This window comes from Spea bombifrons, chromosome 1 (genome assembly GCF_027358695.1).
Source record: "Spea bombifrons isolate aSpeBom1 chromosome 1, aSpeBom1.2.pri, whole genome shotgun sequence".
Lineage (NCBI taxonomy): Eukaryota > Metazoa > Chordata > Amphibia > Anura > Pelobatidae > Spea > Spea bombifrons.
In genome coordinates this window covers 82,359,803-82,380,540 of record NC_071087.1, presented here as the reverse complement: position 1 = coordinate 82,380,540, position 20,738 = coordinate 82,359,803, and the positions used below count along the sequence as shown (strand labels likewise).

General features: G+C 42.0%; 1 protein-coding gene across 1 annotated transcript in view; it reads left to right on the top strand.

Moving 5' to 3' along the window:
* Nucleotides 1-20,738, top strand: part of SSBP4 (single stranded DNA binding protein 4) — a 150,079-nt gene that overhangs the window by 17,922 nt on the left and 111,419 nt on the right. The window lies entirely within an intron of this gene.

Genomic DNA, 20,738 nt, shown 5'->3' with positions numbered 1-20,738 from the left:
TCATAGTGGTTAATGTGTGATGTCTCCAGCCAGCCCCCCTTTATTATTAATTTATGTGATGCCCAACCACCCTCTTGTCTATTGATGCCCCCACTGCCCTGTGTATTTCCCCCAGCCACACACACCCCTGTTTAAATAGATTTTGTAATTTCAAAACCCAGCCATCCCCCTTTTGTATTATTTAAGTTTTAATGATGTCCTGAGGGAATTCCCCCCCTCTCTTAAATATAGGTCCACTTTCCTCAAACCCCTATTTTTAAAAAAAAAATACTTTTCACTTTTTTTTCCCCTGTTCTCCTGCAATGTGACAATCCTCTCTGTGTCACGAAGAACTCTTCTGTGAGCCCCGCCCCCTTAAGCATCAGACCTTAAAAGGGGCGGGATGAAGAGCCTCACTGAGGCACTGCCACTGAGAAGCACGGTGTGTGCAAGCCGGCCGCCTAATGAAATTAAAGCAGCCAGTGTGCACACTCTGCGGTCTTACCACCTCACCTTGCGGCCGCACCACGCAAACATTGGTCTGCTCATGCAGGCCACACCTTGAAGTCCAGCGGCCAGCATTTGGCCCACGGGCCACACGTTGGACGCCCCTGGTATAATGTATAGCGGTATAATTCATAATAGTGAAATCAAATGAATTCTCCAGGAAACAAACAAAAGGTAAACACTACCAGTTTAAACCCGATTTTCTCACATCAAGTGTTACTTTGGAGCAAAAAGCAAGACTTTAGTGGTCAGTGGACATCAGCCTGCACTTAGCGCTCATCGAGCGCCAATTTTCCATTTGCAGGTGGTAAATGCTAATTTGGAATGACTAGGTTGACAGGGTGGAATGACTAGGATGACAAACAACACCAAGAAGCTACCCTGCAAGGTGGCCCTTACAAAAAAATTACTGCAGTTTTTCTGCAGTTTTTTGGACATGAAAAAACTGCAATACTGTACTTTTACTGCAGTATTACTGCACGTTTACTGCAGTTTTACTGCATTTGTACTTCACTGTACTGCATTATTACTGCGTATTTACTGCGCTTTTTTTTTTTACTGCAATTATACTGCATTGTACTTCAATGTACTGCAGCTTTATTGCAATTGTACTTCCGTACAAAAATAACTGCAGTAAAACTGCAGTACAGTGAAGTACAAATGCAGTAAAACTGCAGTAAATGTGCAGTAATACTGCAGTAAAAGTGCAGTATTGCAGTTTTTTCATGTCCAAAAAACTGCAGTATTACTTCAGAAAAACTGCAGTAATTTTTTCGTAAGGGGGGGGAGGGCAAGTCTACATTACGACCAATAATAATTATTGAAATATATATTCCTTTAAACCTAAACAATTCTACAGATCAGCAAAGTCCACCAGTCAAAGGACTGTAAATTTGCTGATAGTGACCTGAAACTTCACAAATTGGAATTGAAAACCCAACAATATATCAGATATCCTTCGCTTCCTCAGAAAGTTAGATCTTCTACATCCCACCCCACACCATTGGTTCAGCAGGAAACAAATTCTAAGGCAGGAAGAGCGGACTTACAGGTTAAAGTCTATTCACAACGGGGATACTTAACCCAATTATGGATTTCATACCCCCACTTCAGATATAGAATCATGAGTAACACAATTCACGTTGTGTACAATGTGCATCCTTTCTGTAACTGCCATAAAAAAGGGTCTAAGGTGAGTATTGTTTTAGCGTAATTCACATTAGCGTACGTTATGGGAACGCTGAGCATATATATCAGTGATTTAAGTGGGGAATCTAAGCCTATGCATTGCTTAGTGAATGCCAGCTACTATGATTTGTTATCAAATTGATCCACGTACTCAAGTTTGCCATCTGTTGCAACTTGGCGCATCCAAAGGGGCGATGGGGCAAATGTCCCCCCTTCCACAAGATATATGGCAGCATCCTCCGAGAGTAGGGATAAAGAGGTAAATGCCGACACTTGGGCTTTCTTCTCTATCTACCAAATTTCCAGGAAGAGGTGGGTTAAGGGAGTCATTTGACGTTGCATTGCGTGAGCCTTGGCAGAGTATGTACGTGTTTGTGTGTTTGGGTGTGTTAGTGTGTGTGTGTGGGTATGTTAGTATGTCTATGGAGAGGTATGTTAGTGTGTGAACATGTGTCTGAGTATGTTTGTGTGTGAGTGTCTGGGTATTTTAGCCATGCGTGTCTGGGTATGTTAGTCAAATTGTGTGTATGTTAGTGTGTGTCTGGGTATGTTAGTGTATGGGGTATTTTATTGTGTGGACATGCGTGTTTGGGTGTGTCTGGTTGTGTTAGTTTGAGTATAAAGGTATGTTTGTGTTGAATATCTGTGTGTGTAAGTGTGACACTGCACAGCCCCAGGGAGATGTCCTGTGGGCATTTTGTGCACAGTTGATGGGCAAATCTTGTTTATGGGCCCCTGGGGTGGAGCATTTGGTGAAGCCTATATCAGGCACAGATGCTGGGCATTAAAACTCCCTGGATCCTGACAATCACAGAGACTTTGGGGAGAGGACGTTCCCCTGTGCTCCCAGGTCAAGGAGGTTTCCAGAACCTGGCTTAGCTGGGTCTGGCAAAGAAGTGAAATGAGTAGATAGGCTGGTCAGTCTAGGCCAGCAAAATATAGCCAGACTAGGCTTTTCTTTTATGATTTTGTTTTGAGGTGTTTGCCTCAAAGCAGGGTTAGTTCAGTTAGTGTGACTGTCTGAGTGTATGTTATTGCTGAGTTTCTAGTTGTGTTTGTACGCATGTGTGTTTTAGCATACATATCTAAATGTATGTGTGTTAGTGCGAGTATCTGGATGTGTGTCTGGGTGTGTATTAATGTGAGTGACCCTCCTGAGGTTAGGCAAGGAATCCCTCCTGCGATGTGGTTAATTTTAGTGTCCTTTGTCTCAGTAAAGATATAATGTGCTGCAGTGCATGCTTGCTTTTCTGATGTCAGGGTTTGCCCTGCATCAGCAGACACGCATAAAGGATATAAATATATTTCCAGTCAGCTCTGACTTGGAAATATATGAAGTGTTTCGTGGAACGAGGATATTGTTACATAGCTGATAGAGATGCATAATTGATGTGAGTGTATGTAATGCTTCCAGAGGGAAATCATTTAGGGGGTGGTGGATATTACAGAACAGAATGCGTGTATATATATCTGTGGGTTCCATCCAGGCTTCACGCAGCATGCTGTCCTCCAAACTTATTTTTTTTATTTCTGTGTTGAAAAGGACATTATAATACTGTTTTCAGCCTGCATTTCAACAATAGCAATGATATGTACAAAGGGCCAACAGAATTGCCATCCAATGTATAGGTCAAGAGAAATATTGCTGGTTGGTCCTGCTATAAGTGTGATAATTTAGGTTGTTATCAAAACCAGAATCCTTTTTTATCTTTTTCTTATTTTGCCACAATACTTTACTGCTTATTAAAAGTAGCACCTGAATGATGGGTGAAATAAGAAATATATATGTATCACACCTCCCTAACAGTTCGAAAATTCCCGGTCTATCAAATATGAGTATATATATTTGGAGCAGTTTGCTACTGTGGTGTCATTTCCAAGAGTACTACTTACTGCTGTATTGGCAAAGCTAACAAGTCTTAGTAGACCTGCATAAGTGTGGGAGTGAAGATTATGATTAAGTCAATTTTAACTCTTGGGGGCATCTGCAAATCAACAAGCCATAGTTTCCTACTCAGAAGCATCTTTCTCTGAGGTTTCTGCTGCAATGGGGAGATCCATAAACAGGAGAACCGACTTCCAATAACAGTCAGTACACTCCCCTCTCAACAGAAACCACATTTGGGCATTCCCTGTTGCCAGTAATAACACTACAGAAACACTGAATCAATGTAGGATAGACCTGGGAGGGTCTGTCCAGACCCTGCTGGGATATCTGATCACCCCTCTGCTGTACATACTGTGATCAGGAATACAGGAAGAGCCATTGCTTACTGTGATGAGCAACAGGGTAAGAAAAGAAGAAACCCCGCCTTCAAGCTAAACAAGTGAAAAATACAAATATTATAGAAAAATAGTAAAAAAATTAAAATAAAGTTAAAAATATTTAATTATTTAATTATACAGATCCCAGTGAAGTTACCATGCTATTATCAGGGGGTACCATCTAGTGCACAGAGAGCCAATATTTTCAGGATTTTCACGGTATTAGCCTCGTGCATTCGTATTCGGGCGAACATGAAAACAAACGCGAATGGTGCATTTTCGCTGTTCAGCCCAAATACTGAAGAAACGAACATGGCGGCGGCAAAACGTACACAAAGATGAAGACACACATCTCCGTGTTAGTCTTCGTTAATCTAATAATCTCCCTGGTCCCTTCCCCATCTAGTTTACCTTATCTATGCAGGATCGCAGAGGTTAACAGGAGCAGAAAGCTGTAGGTTCGCGCGAGGAGTTGAAGGTCCGTGCAAGCGACTCTATTGGTTGCCTGCTAGAGGAGGTGCCTGCCGGCGACCAATAGAGTCGCTCTTATGGACCTTTAACTCCTGACCGTGAAACTCCGCCTGGGGAGACCATTGGTCTCCCCACTCCAAGAGTTAAAGGTCCGTATGGGTGGCCAATAGAGGAGCTACCTGCTGGCAACCAATAGAGTCGCTCGTACGGACCTTTAACTCCTGGAGCGGGAAGACCAGTCTTCTCCCCAGAGCAAGTTTCGGCACCAGGATTTTAAAAGTCTGCACGAGCGACCCTATGGTTCGCCAGCAGGGGGCTTGTCGGCCATCAACCAATGAAGTGTAAATGCACTTCATTGGTTGATGGCAGAGAAGTTCCCGGCCAGGGACCAATAGAGTTGCTTGTGCGTACCTTTAACTCTTTGTCTCCACAGGCCAAGTTCCGCGTCAGGAGTTAAAGGTCTGTATGAACAACTCTATTGGTCACTCGTACGGACCTTTAACTCCTGGAGCAGGGAGACCCCAGGCGGACTTTCGCTGTCAGGAGTTAAAGGTCTGTACGAGCGACTCTATTGGTTGCTCATATGGGCCTTTAACTCCTGGAGCGGGGAGACCAGTGGTCTCCCAAGGCTGAGTTTCGGCGCCAGGATTTAAAAACTCTGTACGAGCGACTCGATTGGTCGCAAGCAGGGGGCTCGTCTGCCATCAACCAATGAAGAGCAGGTGCACTTAATTGGTTGATGGCAGAGGAGGCCCCTGCAGGCGACCAATAGAGTTGCTCGTACGGACCTTTAAAATCCTGGTGCCAAAGCTGCTGCGTAGTGCATACTGCGTTAACGCCGTATTAACCCCTCCTTTTAAAAAAAACTGCAAAAAACGAAGAAGAAAAAAACGAACACGAGGACTGTCAATGAATATTCGGCCAAACTGAACACAGGAACGGGCGAATATTCGTGGAATACGAAGATTTTTCCCCTACACAAAGACGAACACGAAGAGTTGGCCGGCGCCCAAGTCTAGTATTTACTGTGCCAGAGTACAGTTATTGATAATGAGTATGCATGGAACGTTCGTCAACAAAGTAGGCAGTTTTGAGCTTACTGGACTGTGAGTATACCTGGGAAGTTCACTTCGTGGAGCTGGTAAGAGTAGAGCCAGGGGCAGCAAGGTTAGCCATATGGGGGGGGTGAAAGGGCAAGAAGTTCACCAGAAAGTAGTAGGCCAAATCCCATTTCCACATGGTGATCAAAGTCTACCCTGGATGTCTGGCAACCACCCGCCAGCCTCTGAGCCTTTGGGTTAAATCTGGAACATTCCTATATAAAGCTATCACTCCTGCCATCATTCTCACTACTTTAGCCTTTCTTTCTAATCTTAATCAAATTGTAAAAGTTTCCTGGTTATTCCCCACTCACCAATTCCAGCGTATTGTAAGGGATATCTGTAGTATTTGTGCATAGAGGCATCAGACTTGTACATTTGGCCCTTACCCATACTTTTATCTCTCTGAACTTGCTTGTCACTCTGTAGCCTTCTCTGTGTGGTATTACGTATTGATTGACTGTGGTTCCCGTTGGACTAAATTAGCAAAGCCGCAGTGATGAATGAGGAACATAACTTCAGCCTAAGATGTACACCTTTAGATCCTCTGTGGCAACACTGGTTTTCACAGCAACCTTTGACCGAGTGACATGGATCACAGCAAGAAATCTACCCATTATTACAGTATTTTCTTTTGAGAGGTAGGGTGTCCCTGTTTATGCAGAGCCGGGCATGTCTATTTATTAAAGGCAGGTTGTTTAAACATCCTTACAATTATTAATTTGCTTTAGTGTGTTAAATGCCACAGTTGTGTGAGCTGCATTGTAATATAGTAGGTTGTTCACTTATTAAGGGAGGGCTGGCAGCTTTCACCCTTGATGGGCTATTCTATAATTGTAATTGAAACAGATTTGTTAGACATCATGCACAATACATAATTTTCATCCTAGTACAACACACAACCACAACCCATCCATGCTGTAAATGCTACATAAATGTATTTAGAACTACGTCTGGAATCTGAATGGCCACAAAGGGACAAAAGCCCTTCCCCAAGACATGCAAATAACCAGGACTCTAAAACAAAATGTGTCCCTCCCTCATTGCCCATTTGAAATGTTGGGAGATACTGGTATGTAGCTGTTATTTAATAATTGAGTTCCCTGGTGTAAAACCGTTTTGTTCCCTGGCATTGGGATACTTATATCAATCTAAAATATAGTGACACACAATTTGGGTTACTTCTTTATTGAACATAAAGGAACACACTGAACAATTTGACATGTTTCTTTCCTTTTACATTAGTACATTTTATTTATAAAGCACAGCAGCTTTACTTTTTATGATATAGATATTAAACAAGCAGTGATTTATTTTCTTCTAATATATATATATATATATATATATATATATATATATATTTAATTCCCATATACATTCATCATAATGCATACATAACAGATTTGGTAAATTTGCCTTTTACCATAAGAAAGCACTATAGAGGGTTAAACCCCATCTTAGAAAAAGTAGCGCGTTTAAGAACTGTATCTAGTTTTACAAACATGGTTTATTTTGTTATTACACATAGAACACAGCACAGGCTTGCAAAAGTGAGCACAATCCTTAAATTGCCATGCAGGGCAGTGAGTTTGCACAAAGTACTATTTATTATCCCACTGCTCTATCATTCACTGCCACAGGGTCCCCGGGTAATTCCTGTTATATGAACATTCCAGTTGTAAGGATGTTATGAACTTATCCCAAGTGTGTTCTATAAAAGAGGATTAGATTGTATACAGTTTGTTTATGGTAACTGATACCACTTAAGAGGAAATAAGTGTATAACTCCCTACTGCGACTTCAAGCCTCTTTTTTTTCCCCTCTGTGATCAGAGAAATGGTGGATGGGTTGTTGAAAAGACCCAGATAGTTTTATGAGATTATAAAAGTAACACATTTTAAGATTTTGCAAATTTTGGAAGGAAAATGAGAAAGATGGAAAGAAAGGATAAAGCTAATAACATTTATCGACGCATGTTATAAAAACTGAAGATTGTCCTGAAGGCAATGCACCACTAATCTGGGAGAATGCAGATGAAGGGCTATCCACGGAGTACTTCTCTTGCAAAGAAGACTGAGCTGGCCCTGTATAATGCATACCTCTCAGGTGTTCAAGTTTTTGACTGACTTTTGGCGTAGCTGCCAACTGTCTTACTTTTGGGAGCAGTGGGGATCATGGGCCAGTTGGGGAGGTCCTCTGATCTCCCCGACTAATCTAAGCTGCTATCAAATCAGCACATACCTCCACTGTAGCTCCCACATGGCCATCTCGGGATGGTGAGCACCAGGGATAGCTATTCTTGTAAGGCGAGACCCCTAAAACAGGTGTCATGATTTGGATACTTGAAATGTTGGCGGTATAATAATATAAGCCAATTCTGTGAGATGATATCCAGGAAGACTTTCCAAATGAACTATGTGTTATGCAGGGCCCACTCAGCTTTTGTTGCAAGACAAGAATCACTAGGGTTGGCCTTTCATAATGCTTAGAGTGAGTTGAAATGTTTTCTTCAGACTCCCAGTGTTATGAACATATGCCTTAAACTTTAGTGTAGAGTGTAAGCCTATGACTAGCAATGGACAACTCATGCTGATAATAGCCCCTGCCATAGGCGTAGGAACCGGGGGGGGACGGGGGGAATAGATCCTCCCCCAGTAACTCATGCGGGGGGGACCGTTTATGAAGAAATCCCCCCCCAGGGCCGTAGGAACCCCCCAATAGAAACGCCGCAGGAGGAGAGAGAGGAGTGCTGATCGGTCGTTTTCAGCAAGCGCTCGGCGTCCTTCTGTCTCCTCTGCTCCCTGCCGCTGCCACCCGCCTCAATGCTGCCCCGACTGCAGTGGTGGGAGCGTGAGGCGTCTGTCTCGGTGCCTGCACTTCACACTGAGAGCCGGCATATGATGTCATATGGAGGTAGGAAGAGGGTAGCTAGTGAGAAGGGGGGGCAGGGAGAGGGTAGCTAGTGAGAAAGGGACAGGGAGAAAGTAGCTAGTGAGAAGGGGGGCAGGGAGAGGGAAGCTAGTGAGAAAGGGGGCAGGGAGAGGGTAGTTAGTGAGAAGGGGGGCATGGAGAGGGTAGCTAGTGAGAAGAGGGGGCAGGGAGAGGGTAGCAGGTGAGAAGGTTGGGCAGGGAGAGGGTAGCTAGTGAGAAGGGTGGTAGGGAGAAGGTAGCTAGTGAGAAGGGGGTAGGGAGGGGGTAGATAGTGTGAGAAGGGGGGTAGATAGTATGAGGAGGGGGTAGATAGTGTGAGAAGGGGGTGAAGTGGGGATTAAAGTAACAAAAGGGTGGTAGTAAGTATATTGAAATAAAGAGTTAGAATGATTGAATTAATATGTGGATAAATTGTGTGAATGAGTAGAAGAATTTATTTGATCCACATGTGGATGAATTGTGTGAATGAGTGAAATAATGAATTAATGTGTGGATGAATTGCTTTAATTATTTGTGAGCTGGGCTGTTTGGGGACAAAGTTGTCTCACTCTGGACTGTAATTTGTGTAATCTGAGCGCTGGTCAGGTTATATGTGGGGAATGGGGACGCCTGGGCTGGCCTTTGGGGTGTGCAACCTGTGATCTATGCCTGTAATTTAGGGGGTTTCTATCTTTAATGCTGACTTTTAATGTGAATTCCAGTTGATTTATACCTGCAAAGCTCGGTTTATGTGTTCTGTTGATCCATATCTGCTACGCTCTGTTTCCATACATTATTTATGTATACCTGCAAATATAGGGTTTGTATGTCTTATTCAGTTAATCTATACATGCATGTGGGGATCTGATGGTGGAAAATGCTGTCCCCCCCCCCCCAGATTATTAGGGGTTCCTACGTCCATGGCCCCTGCTATACAAGTCTGCTGTTAGATAATGCTTTAGCCTGCTTTGCTTGTCTTAAGGGTCTTAAGGCATTTTATCCTTAGAACCAGGCAGCACAATGCCTTGGGCTTGCCCCGGTCGGCGCAAGTGAGGTCACACAACTTGTAGGTTCATACCACAGTGATAAGAATGCTTATATATGTTTGTAGCTCATATCCTAAGGAAGAAAAGGGCAGTGGCAGCTGCAGCATGTGAGCATGTGAGAAGCCACCAAACATCTTGTGCCTACCCTGTTCAATCTAAATATACATTTAGATTAAGAAGGATGGGTACAAGGTGTATATATTTAGATGGCTGTTTGGTGGCTTCACAGAGGGAACCCCTATGCACCTTTCTTCCTTAAAATATTAGAAAAGAAGGGTTAAATATAATGCAGATTATTCTTTAAATTGCTACATTTATCCCCCCAACAAAATTATATATACTTCTTGACAAAATAAGCTGTATCTGCCAAGCTGTGTGATGCATGTAAGTGTGTGTCTATGCATGTATGTATGTGTGTGAGTATGTGTGTGTGTATGCATGTATGTGAGTATATGTTTTCTTTGTCTGTAATGTGAAAACAGCATGCTCTACCCCAAGGGTAGGCACCAATATACAGTGTTGGCACATTGATGTCTACCACTTGGTTGCATGCAGAAACTGGACACTCACACCCAAGAACTTTCGCTCCATTTCTATGCAGTCTCTTTTGCTGAACGTGTGCCAGACTGCACTGAATACTGTACTCACACAGCCAAATATTTTTGCTGTGCCATTACTAAATTCTACAAACTACGCTTCAAATTTTCTTTGCGCCAGACATGATTTGCACTATCCTGTCAGGTAGGAAGGTATCACAATGGATTGGTGATTGCTGTACATGGACCTATAAAATATCTAACAATATCTTAGAGATTGGCAGGAATGCCCACTGGTAGGGAAAGTAGGTTTTGCTGGTGAAACCACATACATGTGATCTCTGTACCACTTTCCTGCTTCAGAGCCCAATGGGTTAAGAAGCCCACAATCAGTTATTCCTGGCTTCTGTTCCTTTGCAATCTCTGTGGCTGAGCGGAATATTTCCACCAACACAAGCAACATTAAATATAGCTCTGAACCACAGGAGACGGCTTTAGATGGCAATTTGCCTTCCACGAATTGAATGCATAGGGTGTAAATATGGCTCTTGATTTTCCAATCCTTACAGAAAAATATAGATGGAAGCGCCATTTTATTTTTATCAACAATTTTGATTTCATGTGTCAGAGTGTTTTGGTTTTTTGAAGTGTTGCTGGCTTTTTTTTTACAAGCTAAGACACATACAGTAGGAATCTGATATCCAGTAATGTTAACAGTTTATCATTATTAGTGCTGAATTTTTTGATATATATTTCAATTTCTATGTCTAGCTCCATTGTTGCTATGCAGGGGACCTGTGTTCTTACTGACCTACAATAATCAATATTAATCCACAATCTAGGACCAAGAATCCACGGATGTTTCACTGTACTACAACCAGAACCTACATAGACCTTTTAGTCATTAATGGCCTGTTTGGAAATTAGCCTGTAGTTACGCCACTTTGTATGCCTTATAGCAGAAAGTGTTTACTTCCATGTGCCTCTCTTTCTGAGAAGCCCTGCTTGGTGACTCCCTTTCCAAAGTGTGTCTGTGTTGGGTTCAACACTGATCCCAGTGGCGTAGCATCTTTGCATTTGAAAAATAGGTCTGAGACCAGTTGTGAGTTTTGATGATGTCCAGTAGTCATCCAGGTAATGCCCAATACCACCTACTCAATGCCAACTGGTACTTCCAACTAGCACTTCCCCTTGATAACAGCCATACCCTCAGGAGATAGGAAGCTCCAAGGAGCCGACACTGGGACATTCCCAGGAATGCAAATAAACACCAGAAATTCTTATACCGGTGTGAAAATGGACCACTGACCAGAACTGAGCTACCTGTGTTTGTGCAAGAGTTTTAACTTACAAACAAATAAGAATTTGAGCTGGTTATTCAGATTATTGAAAAATCTTTCCTAAATATGAAATATGGATTTGGATATTTAAGAGCTAAGTGAATGAAAACTTTTGTAACTGACTGCATTTATGAAATGTAAGTGCCTGTGATATACTCGTTATACAGGATGTCACTGCATAGGAGAGGAAAATGCTTGGGAGTGCCAAATGATCGTATATTACTGTGGTAGCTGCCCTGACTAGAGGCTCTGTTCCCTGATCATCCAGCTTTAATTTGGTTGTCACCACATGGACAGATTTACTATTCATTCAGTAATGATTCCTTCAGTGACTTCCAGTGGACACTGGGCTTTTAAGTTATCTCTGACTTCAGTGGATAGAGTGAGCATTCTGCCTAGGGCATGAAGGTTCTCCGTGGACCACACAACCAAGTCTGAGCACTGCAATGGGTTAGCCAAAATTTTGACCACCTCATTTGGTATTAATGCTTAATTTTTGTATTAGATCGGGGGGGTTGCCTGTTCATTTGTGCAAACCACTTTTGACATTATATATATATATATATATATATATATATAAATACATATATTAGACTTATGCATTCATATTCGTGGGAATTTTAATTTAAACAAGAATTGGTCAATTTCGTCAATGCGTACAAATCTCAATGAGGAGGGACCCGCAAAGAAACAAAACAAAGGGCTCCAAATTTTTGTTTGGAGCCCTCTGGGCATATCCTGTCCCCCAATTGGCATTGGCAGAACCGGGGGGGGCTGTCCCCATGGCTTCACTGTTTTGCGGAAGTGCAAAGAGTGGCCATAATAATTAAAATTCGTAAAGAGTCCATGCTGCTCAGTTGGCGCAGCTTGCTCTGGTCCATCTCGGTTCTCAAGCCCCTAGATGGGTTCCCCTTGAGGAGACTATGTGCCACTTACCTGATGTCTTGGAGATCTGCTGGCTGGGGGGGAGCACGCGCCCATCTTGTGCTGATAGCCCTACACTGTCCTTTTCCCTCTCTCTATGGGACCGACTTAAAACGCGACACAAATTGCACCACACGCCGTCTGTCCTTACTCCTCTGTTCCGTAATTCCGCCTTTCCTGCGGGGTTGGCGCTAGCGTCCTTCCACTGGTGGAGGTCCCATGGTTTTACAAAGGTTGGTCACCTTTATCACCGAGGCTACTTACACACTTCACATACACTCACTACCTCCTTACAGATGGCCCCTACGGAAGCGTATCGCTTCTTCCATCTTTGATCTTTTTTGAAGGGGCTCAAATTTCCCTGCTCCTTACCTCCTATGACTCCGTTCGAACGACTGTGCTGGGCTAGGGGGAGACATCTGGGCACGATCTCACAGCTTTACACTCACCTTATCACACATGCCTTCCCTGATGCTCCTCCCCACTGCCGTTTGTGGGAGCGAGACCTTGACCTTGAGTCCATTGCCTCTAGCTCAGTCGGACTGGACGGAAATATACACTAACACGTTCTCCCTTACCGATAATACTCTCATTAAAGAGGGCGCGTTCAAGGTGGTTGGCAGGTGATATCTCCATCCTTCCCGGGTTGCCCGGATTTTCCTGGGCTCTGGTGATGGTTGCACGAGAGAGGGGCTCGTACTTTCACATGTGGTGGTCGTGCCCTCTGGCCGTGGACATGTGGACCTGGGTCTTTGACCTTCTCAGTGAACTTGTGGGTACATGGGTAGACAGGTGCCCTTTGACGGCTTTACTCAATAAGGACCACCCTAACCCCCAATTCCCCAGATGCACTCAGCGGCTCATCCACAGAATATGTGCGGCTGCACGGCTCTCTACCGCTAAAAATTGGAACACATGCATCCCTTCCCGACCACAAATTTTATCTAAAATTTGGCATATTATGCACATGGAAAAACTCACTGCTTACATACACAACACTACTGAACGATTTCTGAAGGTGTGGACCCCCTGGATGTCTTCCGCTTACGCTGACGGCTCCACAGGAAGGATTGCTGCTCTGTGAGGTATCATTCCGGCGCACCGCGTGGTCTCTCTCTTCTTCTTCTTCTGCCCTGCTCCCCCCCTCTTCTTCTCATTTTTTTTCCTTCTCTCTCTCTCTCTTTTCTCCTCTTCTTCTTTACCTTTCTTTTTGTTCTCCCTCCTTTCCGCCCTTGTTTACCTCTTCTCCTCTCCCATTGTGGTACCCCCTTTCCCCCTGGTTCCTGTACTGGGACCCCTGACCAACAGGGCCGCTCCGCCCTTCTTTTTCGCTGCCCGCCGGCTTGCAAAATGTCCGTCTGGGGTTTCTGCCTACGGGATGGCCCGTTACCTGTTGGGGTTTCCCTCCCCCTGGTTATTTGCACTACACGTTACCGTGCTCTTGTTTACCACGCACGGTCCTGAATTTTCCTATGTCGCCGACTCCGGGCCCTTTTCTCTTGATTGTCTCCTCCTTGCCACCTTGGCTCGATGAGGCCCGTGATTTCCCGCAATGCTAGTACTGTCGGTATTACTTTATGTATGCACATGTTCCGTGTTACATTTGTTACTGTAAGACGAAGTCCGGGCGCCGCTTTGCTCTGATTTGTATGTTTTTGCCTATCATATCTTATGATGTGCCTGGGTATCAATAAAAATCTTTTAAATCGAAAAATTCGTAAAGAGTGCTGCAGAAATTATTCTGGCCTTCCGGGGTGAACTTCGGCAAAATGGTGGCGCTTCCGGACACACCCTCTCCCGTGAATGGTGAAGTACATTAAGAGTGTACATTTTAGTGCATCAGTTGCTGACTCCAACAGGGAGAGATGTGCCTGAAGAATGGAGAAATTCATTGTATGTATGCGGTGATGTTACTTGATAGAGTTGGGCCACAACTGAAGCATATGTTGAATGGATTTAGGACCTCAGCCATATGTTTTCCAGCTCTACTCCACTGGAGTATCAAGTGTTCTGGAAATGTAACAATACGGTGGCCTTCATAATGTAGGAGTTAGTGTTTTCTGGTGCCTGTACTTTTCCGAGCTCAGTCTTAGAATTGACATGTCTGGAGACAGTTTGTGGTGCTTGTTGTACCTTCACTGTCTGAAATAAGATTGTGCCCATAAGATTGTTGTCAAGTATCATGTGCTCTGTTTAGAGAGGGAACAATGCAGCTTGCACCATCTCACCGAAGCATATATATTATTATATCACAGTCAGTTATGGTGCTTCTCTTTATGAGTTTATAGTGTACACAACTCTGCCCATTACTCTAAGGTCTGTTTGTCACCATTGCTTTGCCATGTTGTCAATGCCACTGTGTCATTTAGTGGTAAGAGATTCGATGAAGAGAGGTAAACATCTACTCCAACACATAACTTAGATCTCGGATGATTGTTTTAATTGTCTGACCTTTGAAGAGTTACATACATCAAGGGATGATGGCGTGTGTAGGCAATTGTCTTGACCCTCTGGTTTTCTGCTGAAGTGTGCGGTGAACACTTTCTTCATACTAAATGTTAATGTTTGACATCCTTCCTCAATGACAAGTGCTGTGCATCCCATCATCATGTAAAGCCAGTTCAATGTAATGTGAGAGCCTCGGCTACTAAAATGGCAACCAAATTAGGGTGGATCCTGAAATGATTGTGTTTATTTGTGTACTGAAAATCAGGCATCATCCATTGTGTAATTGCTTAATGTAAACAAAAAGTTGTTGCTTTGTTATTTCCAGAAACTGCATGGAATAAATTAATGATATACCCCTCTGATGTTTTTTTATTGTTGTTTTTTTTTGTTTAACGTATATGTTCATATGAACATATTCAGTGTACATTCTACCATAGCAAACATAAAATATTATCTAAAAATAAATGTTAAAACATGGCAGTAGTTGAGTCTGCAGCCATGTGAAAGCAACTTTATAGTTCTGTTCCTGCTCCTTGCAACTGTGGCAGGCATGGAGAATACATGGTAAAGATCAATATTATGATTTACAGATGGCTGTGTAACCTGAAATAACCAAAGTAAATCTTTTTATCTACACTGTATCTCTATTGTGTGCTCTTAAAACCTTGCCCTCCTAAATATCTGCCTGTAGGAGATTAATGGGATTTTTTTTCATCTTCTTCAGTTAACTTTCCTAAAGTAAAGCCTTATTATTTTTTTCATATCAAGAAGAAATAGAAAATTAGAAAAAATGTGGGTGTTTTTTTACGTATTTTTTTTTTTAATGAATAGTTTAAGTGAAGGTTTTCATTGATCTCTGTGTTTATATGTGTAACAGGCTTTCCGTTATTGATATTCAAGGCTGGAAATGACAACTAGACGCTTATCAGTGACAAGTATAAAAGACCACTAAATGATAATGAATAATATGACGTTCCAGATACTTAACTGGAAGTCAGCACAGCTTTTGTCTTAATTCAATTCTTTGTACCTGAAACTTATATTTATAATTTAATTGTTCTGAAGATATTTGGCTTAACAATCAGGGGCTATTTTCTCTTAGGGAAGCCGGAAACTGTGTACCAAACCAATTTCTTATCCTCATGTCTCCATCCTCGCCCTTTAACCCATATAAAGACTATCCTAACCAGGTAGCTGCTATTAAATAGAGAGTAACTTCACAAAATTGTATAAATAATGGAGAGTATGAAGCATACACAGTATTGGATCTCAGGACTATTGCACAGGCAGCACCGTACAATTGAAAGTGATTCCCTTAGTAGGTCACAGTGTGCTTCTCTGTATCTTCACAGTTGAACTGGTCACTAGGTCGGTGACTTGGATTAACCTACATGTGACAGACCAGGATATTGTTATTACTCTCTGTCCTAAGTGTATTTTGATCTCCCAGCATCCAGCACAGCCTTCTTATCCTTATCCACCAGTTATCCGTAATGAGCGAGTGACCCAGATGCCAGGAACAGGAGCAGGGATTCCACTGTTGTAGAAGTGCTGGCCAGTTCTAGAACTCACTTCCTGGAGTGTCCCTTAAACAAAGTGTTCCACGCCAGTGGATTTCCTGCCCTGCCGTGCATGTTGTATTTGCAATAATTTGAAATCTCTTGGCAGTTTTCCTCCAATTTTTTTCTTTTCTGTAATCATTCATGATAAGTCAATTTATCTATCGCACGTTCAGATTTGTGAGTGAATTGGACTTGAAAGGTCCGATCATTGATATACAGATCAATCACCATAATCACTGAGTTTATATTAATGGAAAATGCTCATATGAAGGTTTTTTTTTTCCATTGACTGACATCAGACGCTTCTGGATACACCAATTTTTTGCTTAGTTGCTTTTGCCAGAGATGGTGTTGAGGCCAAAACAGGTGAATAGGTAGGTATCTCGTTAACTTTGCTAAGAAGACCTTTACAATAGCAGGTGAAAAGGCCCTACTTTACCCTTCATACTTTACACTGATACACTTTAATAGTGAGTGACAGTTTCAATTTTGGGAACAGTGCAATATTAACCTTTTTACAAGCAAACAATATTTACACATTGTATGTTTTCAAATTGCTAAAGAAGAAAAAAATCTTAGCGGATGTAGGTAGAGGAGTGGCCAGGTGGCAGGGCTTTAACCAAACTTTGTGACTTTGTGACCTATTGATGTTTATTTATATAAGCTATTTAGAAGAAGGATCGTGCATTTTATTTGCACAATTTTAAACCTTTTTTCCGCTGTTTCTATACATGTTATTGTAATTAGAACGCTGTGATACAGTAATAACCATCAAACATTCTTAGCTCCTAAAAAAGAGGGACATGAAGGGAGGAAAAGAGGTATTGTACCTCCTAAAGAGGGACACTTCAGGCTTACCCTGTAAGGCCCATCAGCAATGTATACATATGACCAGGGTGTGGGTTGGAGCTGAAGGACAGCAGTATTTTTCTATTTAAAATGCAGTCTCTGTACATCGGTATTTCTAAAGGCTTGAAATCACTGCATTCATGCACCAGTGTCTTGGATGCCAGTGGGAAAAAAAACATTTTGTGTGTGTATTTTATTCTCTTGAAAGCACCAGTTCTCATCCAAAGGCCAGGAGGGGTCCCCCCAAAGCAGAATGATGTTCTCTTATACACCTGATGATTGCCAGACGGTTACTGGCACTTGTACAACACGGTAATTTCATGGTCATAAAGATCAGTCTATGAGAAGATTGAAAGCAAGAAGAGATTTGGACTGGATGGTTTTTTTTTTATCAGTAGTTATTTAATAGTGTGTGGAACCAGCCAAAGTCAACAGGAGAAGTAAACAGTATAAATCACTTGAAATAATGGCTTGCTGGGTTAGAAGAAGGAGTTATATTAGCATGCGTGACCACCAGTTAGTCTTGTAAACAAATATCTTGAGGAACAGGGTTAAATTTGTAGAGGATTGCTACCAAGGAGAAATCATATTACGTGACACTTGGGTCAGATCAAGGACGGTGATCGGTGATGGAAAACTGTGCCAATTTATTGAGTAGAAACACACAATTCCTGCAACCAGAAGACGATGAAGTTCCTTTACTGATGGTTAATTAACTATGAGCATGGATAAATGTGGAAACAAGCAGATATACAGGAATCGAGGTTTTCCTCTAGGTATTGTAAACATGTTTTGTGGTTAAATCCAGAGACTGATCCAACCAACCAAATATTAGTTGGTGTGCACAGATAAATCAGCCAATTCCAGGTATAATTTACAAATTCACTAACAAAGAGTTATTTTTCAGACAGATTATGCATACCTTCCAAAAGTCCTTCTCTTGTTATCAAATACTCTGTCCTTCTTACCTCCTATGGTGTTCCTCTTTTCTGGGAGCTTAGAAGGTTACCTGCTTACAAATGTTTCACAATATGAAACAGACCTAAAGGTCACAGTATGGATAGAAAGAGGAGGAAATGTAAATAAAATACACTATTGTTCAGATTGTCTTCTCAATTACAACAAACAAGCCCTAAATCATATAACCACTCTGGGTAAGGACCCCTCCACTATCCATGCAGCTAAGCACACCCCCTTCAACAAGTGGAGGACATAATGCTGCTACTACCCCTCTTTTGTCTGGAGTGCTTTTAATTAATTAGCTGGAAGCTGGGCAAATGCATATGAGTTTGCATATGCCAGGAGGACACCTGTTAATGTAAAGGGATCCCTCAGCTGTCATATGTAGGTATATTAGGTATGTTAAGCTGTACTTGATGGAACTCATGTCTGAAAACTCAAGCCTCCATCAAGGTCATCTCAATTATCACCCACACCCAAATGAAGACTAAACTGCCAGCTACGACCAGGGACACATTAACATCCAGATTACCAGCTTTTCTGCACAAATAACTATGTAAAAATCTGCTGCTACTGGAAAATCAAACTTTATTCCTTGTGACTTCAGTTTTAAAGCATGTGCTCTCCAACATGTGTTGTCACGGTGGCAGAAAAGTTGCAAAATATGCATTAAAAACGTAATTAGCAAAATACGAGCTTTTTTACACACTTCATTAACCTCTGTTTAATGCTGGAGCCGGAGTTAATTGGCCAGGTGTCAAAATCTGCATAAACTCTTAAAAAAGATAAATGATTTCCCACATGGATATACCTGTGTGTAGTGGCTTTAGTCCTATCTCAGTCAGTTACATTTGTACATAAAATTGAGAATTACCGTGGCATATTTTATGTATTTACAAATCCACCAGCCACATATATTGCTGTGAATGTGGCTACTGTTGTTCGCTAATGTTTAGAAATCAAACAAGGGGTGGATAAGAGTGTTGTCGATAGTTGTATCCAGGTTTATATAATATATACAGTAAATGTATTAAATGGCCACTTTTTTTAACCACTTTCATATACACATGCATATAGTGATATCATTAGATGATGCACTCATACCTCCCAAGCTTTCGCACACTGTCCTCCATAGCTGCCAACTATCTTGCTATAGCTGGCAGTGGGGGTCAATTGGGCATGGTATGTGCTGCCGCATGGCAGCTCCTCCATAGTCACTTTGCAGTGCTCTGTAGTTGGGTGCTGCAAGGCAGTTCTGGTAAGGTAGGCACCCACCTAAACCAAGCTATAGTCACTTTTGCCTCCTGCTCTGCCACTTCCCCACCTCTAGCAACACCCCCCAACACAGGTATTTTACCTCCTAACGTCTACTTCTGGTGAATCAGGACGCCGGGGTACAGAGCTTGAGAGGTAGAGTGTCACCCAAATTGGCAGCGCTACATGCATACTATGAATGAAACCCCTCTGAAAGGCAAGAGGGGTAGAGCTTGGTGGGACAGCAGGATAGAGTACAAGACTGATTAGGACATCTGAAATGTTGGGGGTATGTTACTCAACAGAAGTGCATTGCACACTTCATAAACAGTGCTTATAGTGTTTTGGCATGTGAATGAATTACTGTGCATGAATAAACATATTGTGTCCTGAATTTCACTACGCTGTTCACTGTCTTTATTGAGAAATGTTTTAAAGGTTACTCTGAGTCACCAGCCCCATTTTGTGTGTCCCACTTTCACTTATTTTACTTTCCCTTATTGATGAATTTGAGAGTGAATATCTTTGTGTAATTCACTCGAATCTCTTTTTTTGATTGATAATGAGAAGTTGACTAACAAATGTATTATTAATCTTTTTTAGATTTTTTATGTAGTATTATCCTCCAGTATAAAATTAAACTTGTGAGAAGTGAAAAGGCATTTTGTTGGCTTGTGACCAGTCCTAATATATTTTTGCAAAGAAGTATTAGTGCACCCTTGTTATTATGCTTGAATACACTGTTGTTGTTGGCTGATGCCTTAATCTCACGTGGAGAAGAAAGTCTAAAGGATAGTGTGCGTTATATTTCAACTACAGTAAGCAGCATCTAATGGACAGTCTCCCAGTGAGACCATTAAAGAAATGAACTGCTCTTCCTTCTTGTATTAGCCCTTAATGCTTGCAAAACTGGGTTAATTGAGATGAAAACACTTTGCTGATGTACTGCATTTTTTTTCCGTCAACCCCTTATGCTCCAGAGCAATGCTGACCTCCTCTGTTTATAGTATAATAACTTGGCTAATTGCTCAACAGATTGGTGTCTACCAAATGATCATTTGCTCATCAAAAACATATCTGGTACAACATATCTGGAACCTATCTTGGTTCAAGAATACAATTTTCCTCTCAAGGGAAAACATTGTATTTGGGACAGGCTCCTACTCAGTTTGACCAAATCTTTTCAACCCCTTCTTTTTCAAAACCCATCATATTAATAATAATTGCACCACGCTTAATGGAGGCACCAACTCCTCTGTAATTAAACGCAGACCACCATATTACGGAAACCTACAAAAGAGGTTTCAGAAAGATAGTTGGATGTGATTATTAACACACAGTAATTATATGCATCAAGGTTATATGCACTGGTTTAAATATAGAAAAAAATAGGTTACTA